Below are 14,903 nucleotides of genomic sequence, written 5' to 3' on the forward strand. Positions count from 1 at the left end.
TTCCAAAAACTTGGGATAGGAGATGAAAAAGAAAATCAAGTTTCCTCTTCTAGAATTTTTTTACAACAGTAGAGACAAATAATAAATAAATGAGTTAATAAGTTAACATATTATTAATATAATGACATACAATAAAAGCACATGCCAGGAAATAAAAGAGGGTGATCAGAGTTACTGTTTTGCACTTTGCAAATGGGAACTCATTTCATCATAACAACTCTTTTTGACATGGGTCCTGTTACCATTTTTTTCAATGAGAAAGTTGAACCACCTGGAAGTTAAATATTCTTCGTGATATACAGTGAACTAAGATTAAAGCTGAACTGCAAACTCAAGGGAATGTAGCTCCAAAGCCAACAAGGGGGCATGTTAATAACTGAGAGAGGCTATTCAGGAAGGAGGTTAGAAGGGCTACCAACAAAGGCCATGCAGGTATCTGGGAAAGGGCTTTTTAAGTTGAGTGAAGCATGCATGCAAATTGGAACTAAGAGAAGATTATCTCTTGAGTAAAGTTTTCAGGAGTCAGGGAGAGTGTGGTAGGCTCTTGGCTGAGGGCGCAGAATGAGATGGGGTGGGGAAAGTTGAAGGGGATTCCTGAGATCACCAGGAAACTGCTTTGCAATTGCACCTAGGGCCTGCGGATATTTCTCAGATCCCAGTGGATATTTCATTGTCTTCCTTCACCACTCTACCAACTTTGTTTTACTCCTGGATTGCATTGAAATACGTGACTTTATTCTTCCTAACTTCCTAACTAGGTAAAGAGCTAAACCAAAAAAATGTGAATGAAAATAAAGTGGTATGGACCAGAAAGAGAACTGCCTAGTCTTGAAGAGCCGAAGAAACAGCTACCTTTTCTTGGCTAATCTGTTTAACATTCTGTCTTCAATTTTCTGATCTGTTTAATGAAGGGATTACACTGGTTTGTGAACAAGGTCCTATTTCGGTGTTTAAATTTGACCTCGGAATAATGACCAGCCACCCAGAGAGTGAACTACAGCACAATTAAATCGAAACTTTATCCCCAGCACCTTAAATTTAATTCATAGTCCATCTAGACTTAGAAGATCAAATGTTGAGGAATGAGAACATTGAATTTATCATTCTCATTGATTATTATGTTTTGAAGGGATGTTGGTACATCGTGCCTTACTTTAGTGATCAATTTCTCTGTTCTCCTTTATCTGCCTTAAAATTCCCTCAGAGAACTTTATTTGGATTAACTAAATGAGGTGAAGAAATAGGCTTGGAGGAGAATATATTGTAGGCCACAGCTTTCATTTGTTTCTTCCACTGTTCTCTCTAATTACTGATGGGTATTTTCAAATACTTATTAACTCTGTGTGAGCTTAAATAAGACTACAATGTCTCCATTCAGGAAATACTGTAGCATTTTAAGTGGCAGAAGCTGAAAAAGAGGGCAAGGCTTGGCTCAGTGTCAACTAAAGCAGTCACAGATAACCAACTGGCCCCCAATCCTGAAGGACACAATCTTCTTAACCCTGTTTTAAATATTTTCATTAGACAGGTTGTTTCCACCTGCAATTCCTTCTTGCTTTATAATATAACCCTTCCCTAAATCCTATCTAGCCAATACACTACTCATACCTACTTTTGAATTTTTATCTTCTGGTTGCAGATATTGCCCACTTGGTAATGCATTGGCCACATTTCCATTTCACAAATCCTCCTGACCCAGGCTTCTCATTTTAAAAATAAATGGAAACTCACAGATTCCAAAGCCTTCTCTTTCAGGAGGAATTTTGTGAAGGTAGAATTTTACATTTTCCTCAAAATTACCATATAAAATTATTATAAAAATAACATATGCTTATTCGAGAAAACTAAGCAACACATATATCTACTTTCTAAAGAGTAAGAAAAAAAATCATTACCTAGATATGAATACAATAATACTATTTTTTTCTGTACTAGAAAATTCCCTCTGAATATAATAATTGTGTAGCCTTAGATAAATCCTTTCAACTCTGCCTCAATATTCTAATTTAAAATGAGGAATATTTGCTCGAAGATTGGTGTGGTGATTGAATGGTTGAATTAATTTAAGTTGAGCACATAATAAACATTATGTATGTGTTTACTGTTACTGTTGTTATTGTATTTTGTTTATGCATGAGTATTATATGTGTTCATGTATCATGGTATATTATGTTATTTTCTATGTAGTATAACTATTTAATAAGTTTTAGTTCGGAATGTCCTATACCTGAACCACTTCTCTATTTACTGGGACCCAGAGATGAGGCACATGGAAGGTACTTTCTCATGAAGCTTAGTAAGAAAAAAACTGGCAAAATAAAAAAGTAGTAAAAATATATCCAATATATGCCTGTGTGTATACATGTATGCATAAAAAAGATAATATCAAATGGAGACAAGTATTTGCAGAGAAAATGGTCTGATTGATGGGGTTATGAGTGATTGGTTGGTTTTCTTTTATAGATTGGGGGATCAGGAAAAAAAAAAGAAGTCTGGGGCATTCCAATATTCAGCACCAAACAGAGGGGGACCAGCAAAGGAGACAAGGGAGAATTCCCCAAAATAAGAGGGAAAACAGAAGAATACAGTGTCATGGAAGATAAGAAAATAATTCTACAAGTGGGGATGGTGAAGAGAATGGCCACTGGGTTTGAAAACATGAGTGAATTGGTTTTAGGCGTAGTACTGGTTATCTTTCCAAGTACTGCTTACTATATTGTGATTACAACTAAGGGCAGCTAGAATTTGTTGGTGCACACTAAGTGCTAGACACAGGTTTTTATTTTACATAGACTTTTACATGGACTACTTGACTCTTCACAATAAATTTATGACTTACACTAATATTATTGTCATCTCAGAACAATGAACTGAGATAGAGAAAAGTTACATAACTTGCCCATTGCCATGCAGTTAGGATATGGGGTAAGCAATATACCAACCTGACAGTTCCTTTCCAGAAACAATGCCATTGCCCTCCTTACAGTACTCATTCACATAAATGAATATAGATCTATATCATAATTTTAATACTTGCATAATAATTTATTTTTCAATCTTCTATTGTTGAATATGCAGGGAATTTTCAAATTTCTGTTACTGTTAGCTGTAAGTGGCCTCAAACATACAATTTTGTATGCTTATCATGTCCTTTAAGTAGAATTATTACTTCAAAGACTATGTGCTCATTAAAAAAAAAAATTAAAACACTACCAGATTTCCCTTCATTTGGTTGCATCCATCTATATAACTATCGATTTCTCCACATACTTGCCAGCATGAGAAACTTTTTAAAAAATGAACTATTTGCGACTTAATTTACATTTTATTACTACTGGGGTTGAACTTTTTATTTTTTTTCAAAGATTTTATTTATTTATTTGACAGAGAGAGATCACAAGTAGGCAGAGAGGCAGGCAGAGAGAGAGGGGGAAGCAGGCTCCCTCCGAGTAGAGAGCCCGATGCGGGGCTTAATCCCAGGACCCTGAGATCATGATCCAAGCCTAAGGCAGAGAGGCTTAACCATTGAGCCACCCAGGTGCTCCGGGTTTGAACTTTTTAAAAAAAAATTATTTATGGTTTCAAATTCTTATTTTATTAATAACTCTTTCCTATCTTTTGTCCTTGTTTAGTACTATGGTGTTTCATTCTTGCTCATTTATAAGAATTTTTCTTTTGATTAATAATACAGGAGGACTATATAAATGCTTAGCTCTCATATATGTTGCAAATAATTTCCCACTTTTATGTTTAAGTAACTTTATCATCTTTTCCCATTTAAATATTTTGCACTTTATGTATTCAATTTTCTTGTGTGTCACTTACTTGGTTTCAGCTTTGTTGTTGTTATCTTTAGATGGCCATCTCCACCCCAAATCATATTAAAGTTTCTTTCAGTAGATTTCCTTTTATGCACGAGTATTTCAAAGAAAGGTTTGGAGCTGCGTTGTCCAATAAGACAGTACTATCTATATGTAAATTTTAAATTAGAATTAATTAAAATAAATTAAAATGTAAAATTTACTTCCTTCTTTTCACTGAGCACAATTCAAGTGCTCAACAGCCAAGTATGTCAAGTGACTATCATTCTCAACAGTGAAGATATTGACCATTACCATCATCACATGAATTGTCCTTGGATAGTGCTTCTTGAATGTTACTATAAACACCACTCGCTGAGGCATGTGCTACAACGCAGTTCCTTACTCTGATGGTCTGAGGGGACACTGAGCTCCCCATACTAAACAAGACCCCAGATGATGCTGATGCTGCAGCTTCTTGGACCACACTATGAGTAGCAAGCCTCTACATTTATTTTTATGCAGGAATTATAAAAATCCTTATGAGTATCTGTGTGCATTTCAGTTCACTTGTATTACTTACTGATATGCAATAGCATATCTGTCATGTGCTAAATACCCATATATGCTTTTCCTGGACTGAATTCTTCTATTGATTCACAGTCAACTGTCCTATGCTACTGGAAAATCACTATAGCTTTGCAACATGCTTTAATATTTAGTCAAGACAATATCTATCAATAGATTTTCAAGTTCCACCAAACGTCAGATTTTATTTAAATAAAAAATATGTTCACTTTGAAGCCAACTTAGAAGGAATCATTTCCAAAATTGATTCTTTCTATTCCAGAAGAAGGCTTTTTTTTTTTTAAGATTTTATTTATTTATTTGACAGACAGAGATGACAAGTCGGAAGAGAGGCAGGTAGAGAGAGAGGAAGGGAAGCAGGCTCCCTGCTGAGCAGAGAGCCCAATGTGAGGCTGGATCCCAGGACCCTGGGATCATGACCTGAGCTGAAGGCAGAGGCTTTAACGCACTGAGCCACCCAGGCGCTCCTTTTTTTTTTTTTTTTTTTAACTTTCTCCTATCTTATTTTATGTCTCTGCTGTGGACTGAATGTTTGTCTCCCCCAAATTTGTATATTGAAATTCTACCCTCAATGTGATGATCATTGGAGGTGGGGTCTTTGGGAAGTACTTAGATTTTGATGCAGTCAGGGGTGTCTTAATCACCATGATGAGAGTAGGGTCTTTTAAGAAGAGGTAAAGAGACCAGAGCTTCCTCTCTCCATCCTGTAAGGACTCAGCAACAAGGCTGAAAACCAAGAGAGGAACTTTATTGCCAGCACCGTGACCTTGGACTTTCCAGGCTCTGAAACTGTGAGAAATAACTGTCTGTTTTTTAAGCCACCTAGTTCATGGTATTTTGTTACAGTAGTGTGAGCTCCAAGACAGTGTCTCTAGAAAAAAAAAAAAAAAAGTATTATTTTCTCTAAACATGATCTCTATATTTGTGTATTCAGGTGATCTTCCTGTGGCATTCTGATTATTTCTAGTCAGTATAAAACTGATTGTTTTGGATTTTTCAGGTGGAAAATATGAGGTCTTTTTGGAAAGTTTTTCCCCCCTTCAAATGTTTGGGTTTGAAGGAGCATTTTAAATCTTGATTTAGAATTTCATTTTTAAAACTGTATGAGCCTTTTTGGGAGCCCGGGTGGCTCAGTGGATTAAGCCTCTGCCTTTGGCTCAGGTCATGATCTCAGTGTCCTGGGATAGAGCTCCATGTCAGGTTCTCTGCTCAACAGGGAGCCTGCTTTCCCCGCCCCCCTCCGCCTGCCTCTACCTACTTGTGATCTCTTTCTCTATCAAATAAAATAAATAAATAAATAAGTAAAATCTTTAAAAAAAAACCCATATATGAGGCTTTTTGAATTTTCTACTTGGCCAGGCCATGTCATTAACTGAGATCTGGAGTCATGCATTCTTTCAACAAATCTCTGTCACTGGCAAGATGCAAACTATATGCTGGGGGCCTGGGAATAGACAGGAAAGGTCCCACTTTTTCAGGAGTCCTCACACTTGGAGGATGAAATAGGTGTGCTAGGAAGAGAATGAAAAAGCTCTCAAGAATTTATCCTTTACTGGTGGCAGATTTACTGATGAGTAGTGCATAATATAGAGAATACATATCCAGGCTTGATAGCGGTAACTCAGGACAGACAACCAGGGTAAAATATCCCTGATTTTTGAAACTTGAGTAGACATCATTCATTCAAAGAAGGGAGATTTGTTGAAGTGCTAGTATCTTGTTCGCTAGAACACACGATTGTTTTTTAACAATATTTTTATTACTTTTGAGTATAGAGACAAATATAATTTTATTATAAATGTAAACTTTTCTGAAATATTCATGAGGAAATATCTGCTGGACAAAAGAAAAGAGGAATCAGTTCTTAGGTTTGGGTCGATTCATGTGTTTCTTGTCATGAAATATTCCATTTATTGCCAGTTTGCTCTCTTGACAGTATAAATTTAGCTTTTGTGTATATTATTGGACCATAAACCTCCCCCTCCCCCCAGTTTCTCTGTATTCTGGATCCTGGAGCACTATATCATTATCCATTGCTTGACAGTCCCTATGTCATGCACAACTCTGTCAACATCTACATTGTTGTATAGGCAAAAATCATGAGGAACATATGGTTCCCATTCTACCAAGACTTTGATTTCATGCTGTTACCAGAATGCTTAGAAATCCTGATTGGATGGGAAGATTAGCTTTTTCCCTAGTGGAATAATTTCATTATAACAGAGGTGTCATCTCCCTAAGCTAAATGTGGAAAGAATAATAGAAAGATTACAGATCATGAAAAAAAAAAAAAAACTAAAAGGCTTTATTATAAATTATGACATGACTTCAGAGAGTACATCTTGATATATTTGAATAAACCCCTTAAGTTTAGGTAACTAGATTGCTTTGTTTCAATTCTCATTTGCATCACTTTTATACAGAAAGCACTTCTTGCCATCTGGCTGATTTATAGACTAAGAAGCAATTTCAAAGCTTCAGCGCCCCTTGTCTATCTGAGTTCATGGAAGGGACCTACTTAACCCCAAGAACATCAACTCTGTTAGTAGAGCACAACAGAAAGCCCAACTTCATCTTGACTTCAGAACTTTGGAAGAGATAAGTCATGAGGCATTTCAATGACTGGTTTCTATGACATCAGAAACACCTGTGTATTTTATAAAGATGTTAAAGAAATAAACCAACACATAATTATAATCTGAGCTTTGTTGGTATCTATATACCTTTATTCTTAATATAAAAAATTTCAACTTTAATTTTGTGCTGTGAACTTTTTCTCTGAATACTAATGAAATTATTAGAGATGAATTCTACATTTGGTTCTAAGTTTATTTGAAAGTACGGGACTTTTTCTGTTTCATTCAGTGAGACCTAAAGAACTAGTTCTGGGGACCTTCTAGACACTAATCCCCAAAAGTGCCATAAGCTTCTAGACACTAATATATCTGCAGAGAAGACATTGTCTGATCAACGCATACTATGGCCTAGAATGAGAAGGGCATGGGGTTGAAAAGATAAGGTTGACACAGTGTGATGGCTCCCAAACTATTCTGTGAAAAGAAGAGAAAAAAGTAAGACATGAAAACAGAAAGAAACATAATAATCATAAATTTTCCTGAAGCTGAAAACATTAAATATAAAGAACTACATGTTATGCTTTCCCTCTTCTCCCCTTTACTTTTGAGATTTTTGTGGGGGAAAAATAATGGTGTTTTTGTCTTTCTGTGTTTGTTTTGTTTTGTTTTGTTTCAATCATTAACAACCATAAGTCGATCTCACCTCACTTTGTTTAAAATTATCCTAGTGCATATGAAGGTGACTGAGAACCACTGTGTTTCCAAGGGTGATGAGAGCACAGCATCCCAGTGACCTCTCATCCTTATCCCAGTGAGCCAATGAGTGAGTCCTGAAGCAAGTCAGTATGCTTCTCTGGGTATTAATTTTCTCCTATGTAGAAATGGGCTTTATAGTAGTGTTTATTTGAGTTCTCTATAGTTAAAACATGTAGTTCCCCTAAACTTGATAGAGTTATCAGTCATGATTAAATTATTTCCACTTCCTAAAGTATCTGTCACAGAATATCTCTATGAGGAATCTTTTCTGGTTTTGGTCACATACTGAAAGATAACTTCTATGAGAACACTTGACCACCAAAAATAACCTCTTGATGACAGTGTGGTGACTGTTACTAGTTTCTAAGTGGTACTTGAAGCATCTTCCCCCCCACACACACTCTTTGAGAAAGTGGGGGCAGGATTGTAAAGAGAGGGAAAGAGAGAGATGCGGCCTCTTCTCTTTCCTAATTAAATTCCCCTTCCTTCTTTCCTCTATCTAATCTTCCACAGTGTATGAAACAGATGTTCTGATCTATCCAAAAAGTAGAAATAAGTGATATATGTGATTTGTTTTAGGAATGCACATTTGGATATGTGAAAACTGAAACTCTTATAGCAATGCACAATGTTAATTTTATTTTTCCCCAGATATTCCAAATTTTTTAAAAAATTACAAGACCGTAGTACAGTTTCAGATAGCATTAAGAATCAGGAAGGTAAACTTAAATTTATTATTTTTTAGAGTCTGTTGATGCATGAAAACTTACATTCAGATATCATATTATTCTAAGAAATTAGTTATGAGCTTAGATTTTGGGGACAATCCTTGGGAAAAATCAGTTTGTAAGTGAAAGTAATTAACAAAAAGAGTTACTGGAAAAAAAAATGTAGTGAAAAAAATCTACTGGTCACTATTGAATAGAATAATAAACTCATCCCCCCCCAAAAGCTTATTTTCTCCCTTATTTTAGTCCCATTTAAACAGAAACTCATTTCTATTGTTACAATTGCCATAATACCAGCTTACACAATAAAACATCCATATTATACTTCACTATACTTCTTACTCTGAGGAAAAATAGGTCAGATAAAAACTTAGAGCTTGTGTGTGTATGTATAGAAACATATTTTTGCATACATATATACATATATTCATATAAATTATATTATATAACATGGCATATGCACATATATTCAGCAGGCTTTTAAGAATGGGATGAGGAGAGTCCTAAGGAAATGTAGGAAATAGGATGACTTTAAATATTTCAACAGTGTATCTATAGGAGTCAGTGAGACAAACACCAGAGTTAATCCACATCTTATTTTTATTAAAAAAAAATAGCTTGCTCTCCGCCTGCAATCTTTATTCAACATACGTGTGTACTGTGCATGTTCTTTCTAAGTGGGTTAGTTTTGTTCTCATGCCATGGGAGCAGGTGGCATGAAGCTGTTTTGATGAGGTTAAAAGACTCCTCCCCTCTTTCCCCAAGCAGCAGCCCGAAGTACGTCAGCAGTAATTGTGTGCCTGGCTCCGCTATGCAGGGAGGGTGGAGGCAAAATTGATATCAAATAAGGGTATCAAACTGAGATCCCGATGTTCCATTTAAGTTGTTGCTCATTTTCATTAGCCATGCCAGGGGTGTAAAGCTTATCACTTAAACACCCTCTGTAATGGGAACATTTATTTTGGATGGATTTCTATTTTTCTTCTCCATAAAGATTGAATTAGTGTTGTAGTGGATATAAATGAAGGGGTTTCTTTATCTTCTTTTTGTTTTATTATTTACTAATCAGGCTTCAGTTCAGACAGATAAAAGAGAGAGGTTCTGTTGCCTAGATGTGAGGACTTTAATGAGGATGGGAGGCCCCAGGGAGGCGAAATCCGAAGTAGAACGATGCTGCTTTCAGGTTTCTTGCCATTTCTTCAGTTCCTTCTTCTCCTCCCGTTTGCAATGGGCCTAGTGAGCAGGAACTATCCAAGGTGCTAGAATGCTGGCAGCTTTGCCGTTCAATGCAGAAGGATTGCAGAAACAGAGAAGAAAGATTACTGCTTATTTCAAAAGGTAGGTTCTTTGTTTCAGAATCCCTGATTAATCAGCAGCAGCATCAACAGACTAAGGCAGCTGGAGAGGAGAGAGAAGCAGGGAGGGAGTCAGGGGCAGGGAGGGAGGGAGGGAGGGGAAAGAGAGAGAATGGGAGAGAGAGCTGGTTGTCACGGGGGAGGGACGATGCCACAAGCTAGGCTGCTCCAAACCTTCTGTATGTAAGTGGCAATGAGAAAGAGCATCTTTTTGGCTGAAAGGAGACATTTAGAGAGATGTTTCTGATTTTTTGTTTTCATTTATTTTTGTCTTCACAGAATATAATCAAATGAGGCATCTTAGCCAGCCTGGGTGATTGCTTCGAGTCTTGTAATCATCTGTGTAGCAAAGTGGGTAAAATCATTCAATTTCTTTCCTGCTGGACCTGGAAGGAGAGGGGCTGTGTATTCATCCCCACCCATTAGCTATGCCCTCTTTTCTCTGAATGTCGATTTAAGGAAGCAAGCACCTGTCTTCTGCCACCGTATCTTCCTAGCAAACTTTAAAGGCCATTTTATCTGATAGGAAGAACATCAAGAATGCTCTGATCTCTAGCGATGAAGAATCTGGGAATGGACACTTTTCCCATCCAGATACAATGCACTTTAATTGAAGAAAAACTGAGCTGAACTACAAGTCTATTTCTTATGGTGCTGGATTACTCCTACAGAATTGCCCTGAGATCAACCGCGAGAGAGGGCTCTGACAGACACAAGTCACCTTCTGATTATTGCACTTAGCTCTCCCTGGAGACTTAAATTTTGGTATGTATCTCATTTTTCAGATTCTCTAAGCATGCTAATTGAATCCAACACTAAATAGATCAAGCAATCTACTTATGAAATGGAATGAATTTTATCTGGGGATACTTAATGCTGAAGTTTGCATGTCTTATTAGGTAGAACAGAAATAAAGCCACAGCAAAGGCATCCAAGGCTTTAATAAGCCTCAGGCTATTTTGTACCCTCTTACTCACTTAGTTACATTATCACAGAAATGGTTAAACTAGATTTTCATTGGTAAAATAAGCCATGTTAAATTATTAAATGCATTGAAAATATTTTTCAGGGTGTTAATTGGCATGCACGTTGTGCATGCTAGCTATTTATCTGCTATTCCATACCATAAATATTTTACAACAGTCTCTCAGCACATTTGTGTCAGTCTAATTTTGCATTTTCAAAAAAAAAAAAAAAAAACAACTATCAGACATACACCAAAGCTGAAACTGCTTCTTCCTAACTGAGTAGACATAAACCTCTTTGAGAAACATTTATTTTAATATCACTTGATATCAGGAAGGTTTCCTTAGTCTCATCACAACAAATATTTTCTATAGAACTTTAAGAAGACTTATTTCACTTGGGACACACACTTATTTTGTTGGGTGTCTCCATTTTAATTTTTCCAAAAACCAAAAATATTTTAAATATAAGAAATGTGTCTTCCCTAGCTGGAAGAACTATTACATGAAATAACGTTGTTCCTTCATATTAGTAAACCCTAAAGTTGTTTTGGTATCATAGGACTATATCTTTTCTTTTTTTTTTTTTTGTGAACATAGCCCCAAAACAGGGAATCCAGTGTAAGAAGTTACACAGTGTAGTTTTAGTCATTTTAACATGCAAGAATTTATAACCAAGTAGTATGAAAGAATTACTTTAGAGCAAGAGTGAAAATTAACTCCTCTCTTAATTCTTCACATGTTAAATAATATTCCAAGTTCTTTTCTATATTGTCAATTGGTAAACAGATTAACATGAGAATATGTGAGCCAGAAATAACAAAATTATTTTATTTCTCTGTGGAAATTGCAACATATGTTTGCCAACTCAGCAAAGAAGGGGACTCTGAAGGACATTGACAGTTTAGGAAATCAGTGAAAACTGACCTGAAAGAAAATACCATAACTTCACAAGGAACTATTGAGAAGCCCAAGGACTTGAGGCATTTGCAAAGTTTAGAAAGAGAAGTGCAAAAATCCTAAAGAAAAGAAGGCTGCCTATTGTTACAAAAAAAAAAAAAAAGTCATACCCTCTCAATTCAATTAGATGGTTTCCATTGCAGCTCCAGTCAGCAATTTATCATACTGACTATATCTACTTTGCAAATACTGCCTTGTAAGTGTCTGGAAACATTTGGCCAAAGGCTCAGAAAAGTACCTCAGCCATTGACATTTTGTGTGAGTCCCTAATATTACTGGAAATGTGCTATCTCTTTACACCATAGACAAATAGCACCATGACAACCTGGGAGTTGGGGGCCAGTGTCCGATTTATGATGCTACTCCATTAACATAATCTATGCCCATTTTATTCATTTGGGGAAGGGAGAGAGTGGAGAAAAACTCAACAAAGTAATCTGCTTTCTGAGAAAAAAGCAATCAGTGTCTTTGTAGTCACTTGAACAAGCTCTCATGGTTTTAACTCTAACATTTCCCATTTTGGGCAGAACAGCTGCATTTTGATGAAAGTGAGAATAAGAAAATGAGTGTGACCATTTGTGGGGTTGAGCATAGGATTTTAAGCAAAATCAAAGTGAAATGATTATTTATTTTTGACACATTATCAGAAAAAACAATTTTGACATGGTTTGCACAGGTTACAAATTATAACCAGGCAATCTTGTGTTGATTTGATCCTATGTGAAGTCAGCAAATTTTAGAAATTAATTTGCATACATATTTTACATATGCATATGAAGCCTGATTATTTAAATACTTATATTTTGTCACAATGTGTTTTCAAATTGGTCTGAGTACATGCAGAAAATGAAAGAGATCTTTTTCCTCCTCTTGAACACCACCACCAAAATAGTAAAAATTTCCTTGGGAAACTTACCTAAATAAGTTGATCCTGCTAGACAAAATAGAATTCTCTATCTTGGGAAGATGCAATGACTGGAGTAGGAGGGAAAATCAAATTTTAATAGTTCCAATTCTAATAAGTTCCTCACAGCATTGAGACAGGTGTGGTGTGAAAACCTCAGAAATAACTAAAGAAAGGAGCCTGGAACACTTTCCCTTATGCAAATGAAATGAAATACATAAATGTGAAATGAAGGTAAAATGCCTAATCTATCTACCAGGAAATGTATTCCCTTTTATGTATTTTGTTTTTCTGTTAAACAAACAAACAAACAAACAATAACAACAAAAGATAAACATTACATTATTCTAGCTATAACATTATCTTATAGGATTAACTGTGACCTAAAATTTAAGCTTCTTAACTTCAAGAACTGGGGAGCAGTTCTCTCCCAAACAGCTGCTTTTTCTTCCTCTATCACTCAGTAGATATGCCAAATATCTGGATTAATGGAGTTTTCACAACTTTAAATCTTAGAAAACCAAAGTTTTAGATGGAGAATAGTTCTATTTCAGGAATTCTGAATAAACAGTTTAAGAAGAGAAAGAACAAGCCCCCCACAAGGGCCCGTGGGCTAATTCATTCAGATGATACTAACAGAGTAGAACCCCACTTTTGGTAAATGGCGGCCAATGACCCATCAGAAAGCTCTGCCTGGTAAGTAAGTGAACACACCCACTTGAGCCAGTCCTTGTAGAACCAGAGTGACCATGTCTCAGCACATGAAGTTACACTAAAGGAGGAATTTGTTCTGGATTTTAAGAAAAGAGAAATACTTTAGCATGCATAGCAAGATGGCATGCTTAATTTTTATCTGACCCTTTCTGTATGTCTTTTCTTCAACAACAGCATGTAATTAATTAAATACTTTCTATACCATGGGGAACCCAATCTTGACACCAGTTAGTGTAGTGCCACATTAAATATCTTCTGCCAAATTGAGGCTACAAAAAAATTGATTCCTTAATTTACAAGGTAAATCTACATAAATACATGTTCTTAGTTAAAGTTTTTGCAAACACTTAATTCTCAAAAATGTGCTCTAATTTTTTTTTTTTATACTTTAACATTGAAAGTCATGTAGTGTTTCAACTTCTTGGGTTCCTTGGATGCAAGTAGTGGCGACAGAAAGAGAAAAAAAAGAAGCGGGTTTTTATGTTTCTATGGATTCCATTTGGATACCTTTGTATATGTAATAAGTAGTTTTATTTCAGTGAAAACATTGTAAAGAAGTGTAATGCTATTTTCAGCTCTACGCTCAGCATGGATAAGGTACAGTGATGGTTTTACACAAAAGAAAATAAAGACATGGTTAATTCAATACAAAGTTAAATGCTTGTATTTTAAATATGGACCACAATCTCACCAGTTTAAATTGGTGCATCTTAGCTGAAGAGAGTGAAATTTTAGGAAGCATCACAATATTATATAAAATAGTCTTTGTGAAGGGTGTGGTCTACAGGGAATAAGTTGCAAGAGTGAAAGTATAAAATAAAGATGAGCAATTAACTACCCATTTGTGTTTAAGCCAACATCTGTAGCTTTTATTAGAATGGCAATGATTTTAAATACAGTAATCCAAAAATCAAACAAAAGGAGGATTTTATGAATGCACAATACAGCAGTAGAAGAAAGGCATAAAGTGAAGATGTGAAGCTGTCTGATTTGTATGGGGATTCTGATTTCAGGTCATTTTAAGTGCTTTTCCAAGACAATCCTAACACAGATTTTCAATATTAGCCACAACTTCTAAGATAAAGAACACACATACAAATCTTACACTGTTTGAGTCCATCACATACATTCTTATTAAAACCTATCTACCTTATAGATGAAGACCAAATATGTCAGTTTTCAACTAATGCTCTAGGGGGGGCTAAAATGTCTAAATTGTTAGGAGCAAAAATGGCTGTAGACACATACTAATTCAAATAAAGGGGATAACTGGAAAAATGCAAAACTAAAAGCTCCCTGCAATCTCACTCACATTGTTGTCACAAATGTACCACACAGTCATTTGAGGTCTAATAAGAATCTCTTACTTATTTACAGTAGGGCTAAATATGTTACCTAAAGGAGAAGGGTTCTTTTGCTTCTTAACTATGGTCTCCCTAAGATGACAACATTAGGAATTAGGTGCTCAAGACAAGCCTTTACAAAATACTTGCATACAGGATTGTCGTTCAGAGGCCAGAAATGAACTTGATTTAATATCCAGCAGTCAAAATGAAG

The 14,903-nt window shown here is 35.8% G+C and overlaps 1 protein-coding gene across 3 annotated transcripts in view; it reads left to right on the plus strand.

Annotated features, from left to right (window-relative positions):
* The first annotated feature begins 9,711 nt into the window (after positions 1-9,711).
* NYAP2 (neuronal tyrosine-phosphorylated phosphoinositide-3-kinase adaptor 2) overlaps positions 9,712-14,903 on the plus strand; it is a 266,821-nt gene continuing 261,629 nt past the window's right edge. For 2 of the 3 annotated variants that reach the window (XM_046017979.1, XM_046017982.1), the window contains exons 1-2: positions 9,712-9,786; positions 10,083-10,568. The gene's annotated coding sequence lies outside the window, so the exon portion shown is untranslated. Of the gene's footprint in view, positions 9,787-10,011; positions 10,569-14,903 lie in introns of those variants that run through there. The other variant, XM_046017981.1, reaches the window with a different exon arrangement.

Source organism: Meles meles, chromosome 9, assembly GCF_922984935.1.
Source record: "Meles meles chromosome 9, mMelMel3.1 paternal haplotype, whole genome shotgun sequence".
Lineage (NCBI taxonomy): Eukaryota > Metazoa > Chordata > Mammalia > Carnivora > Mustelidae > Meles > Meles meles.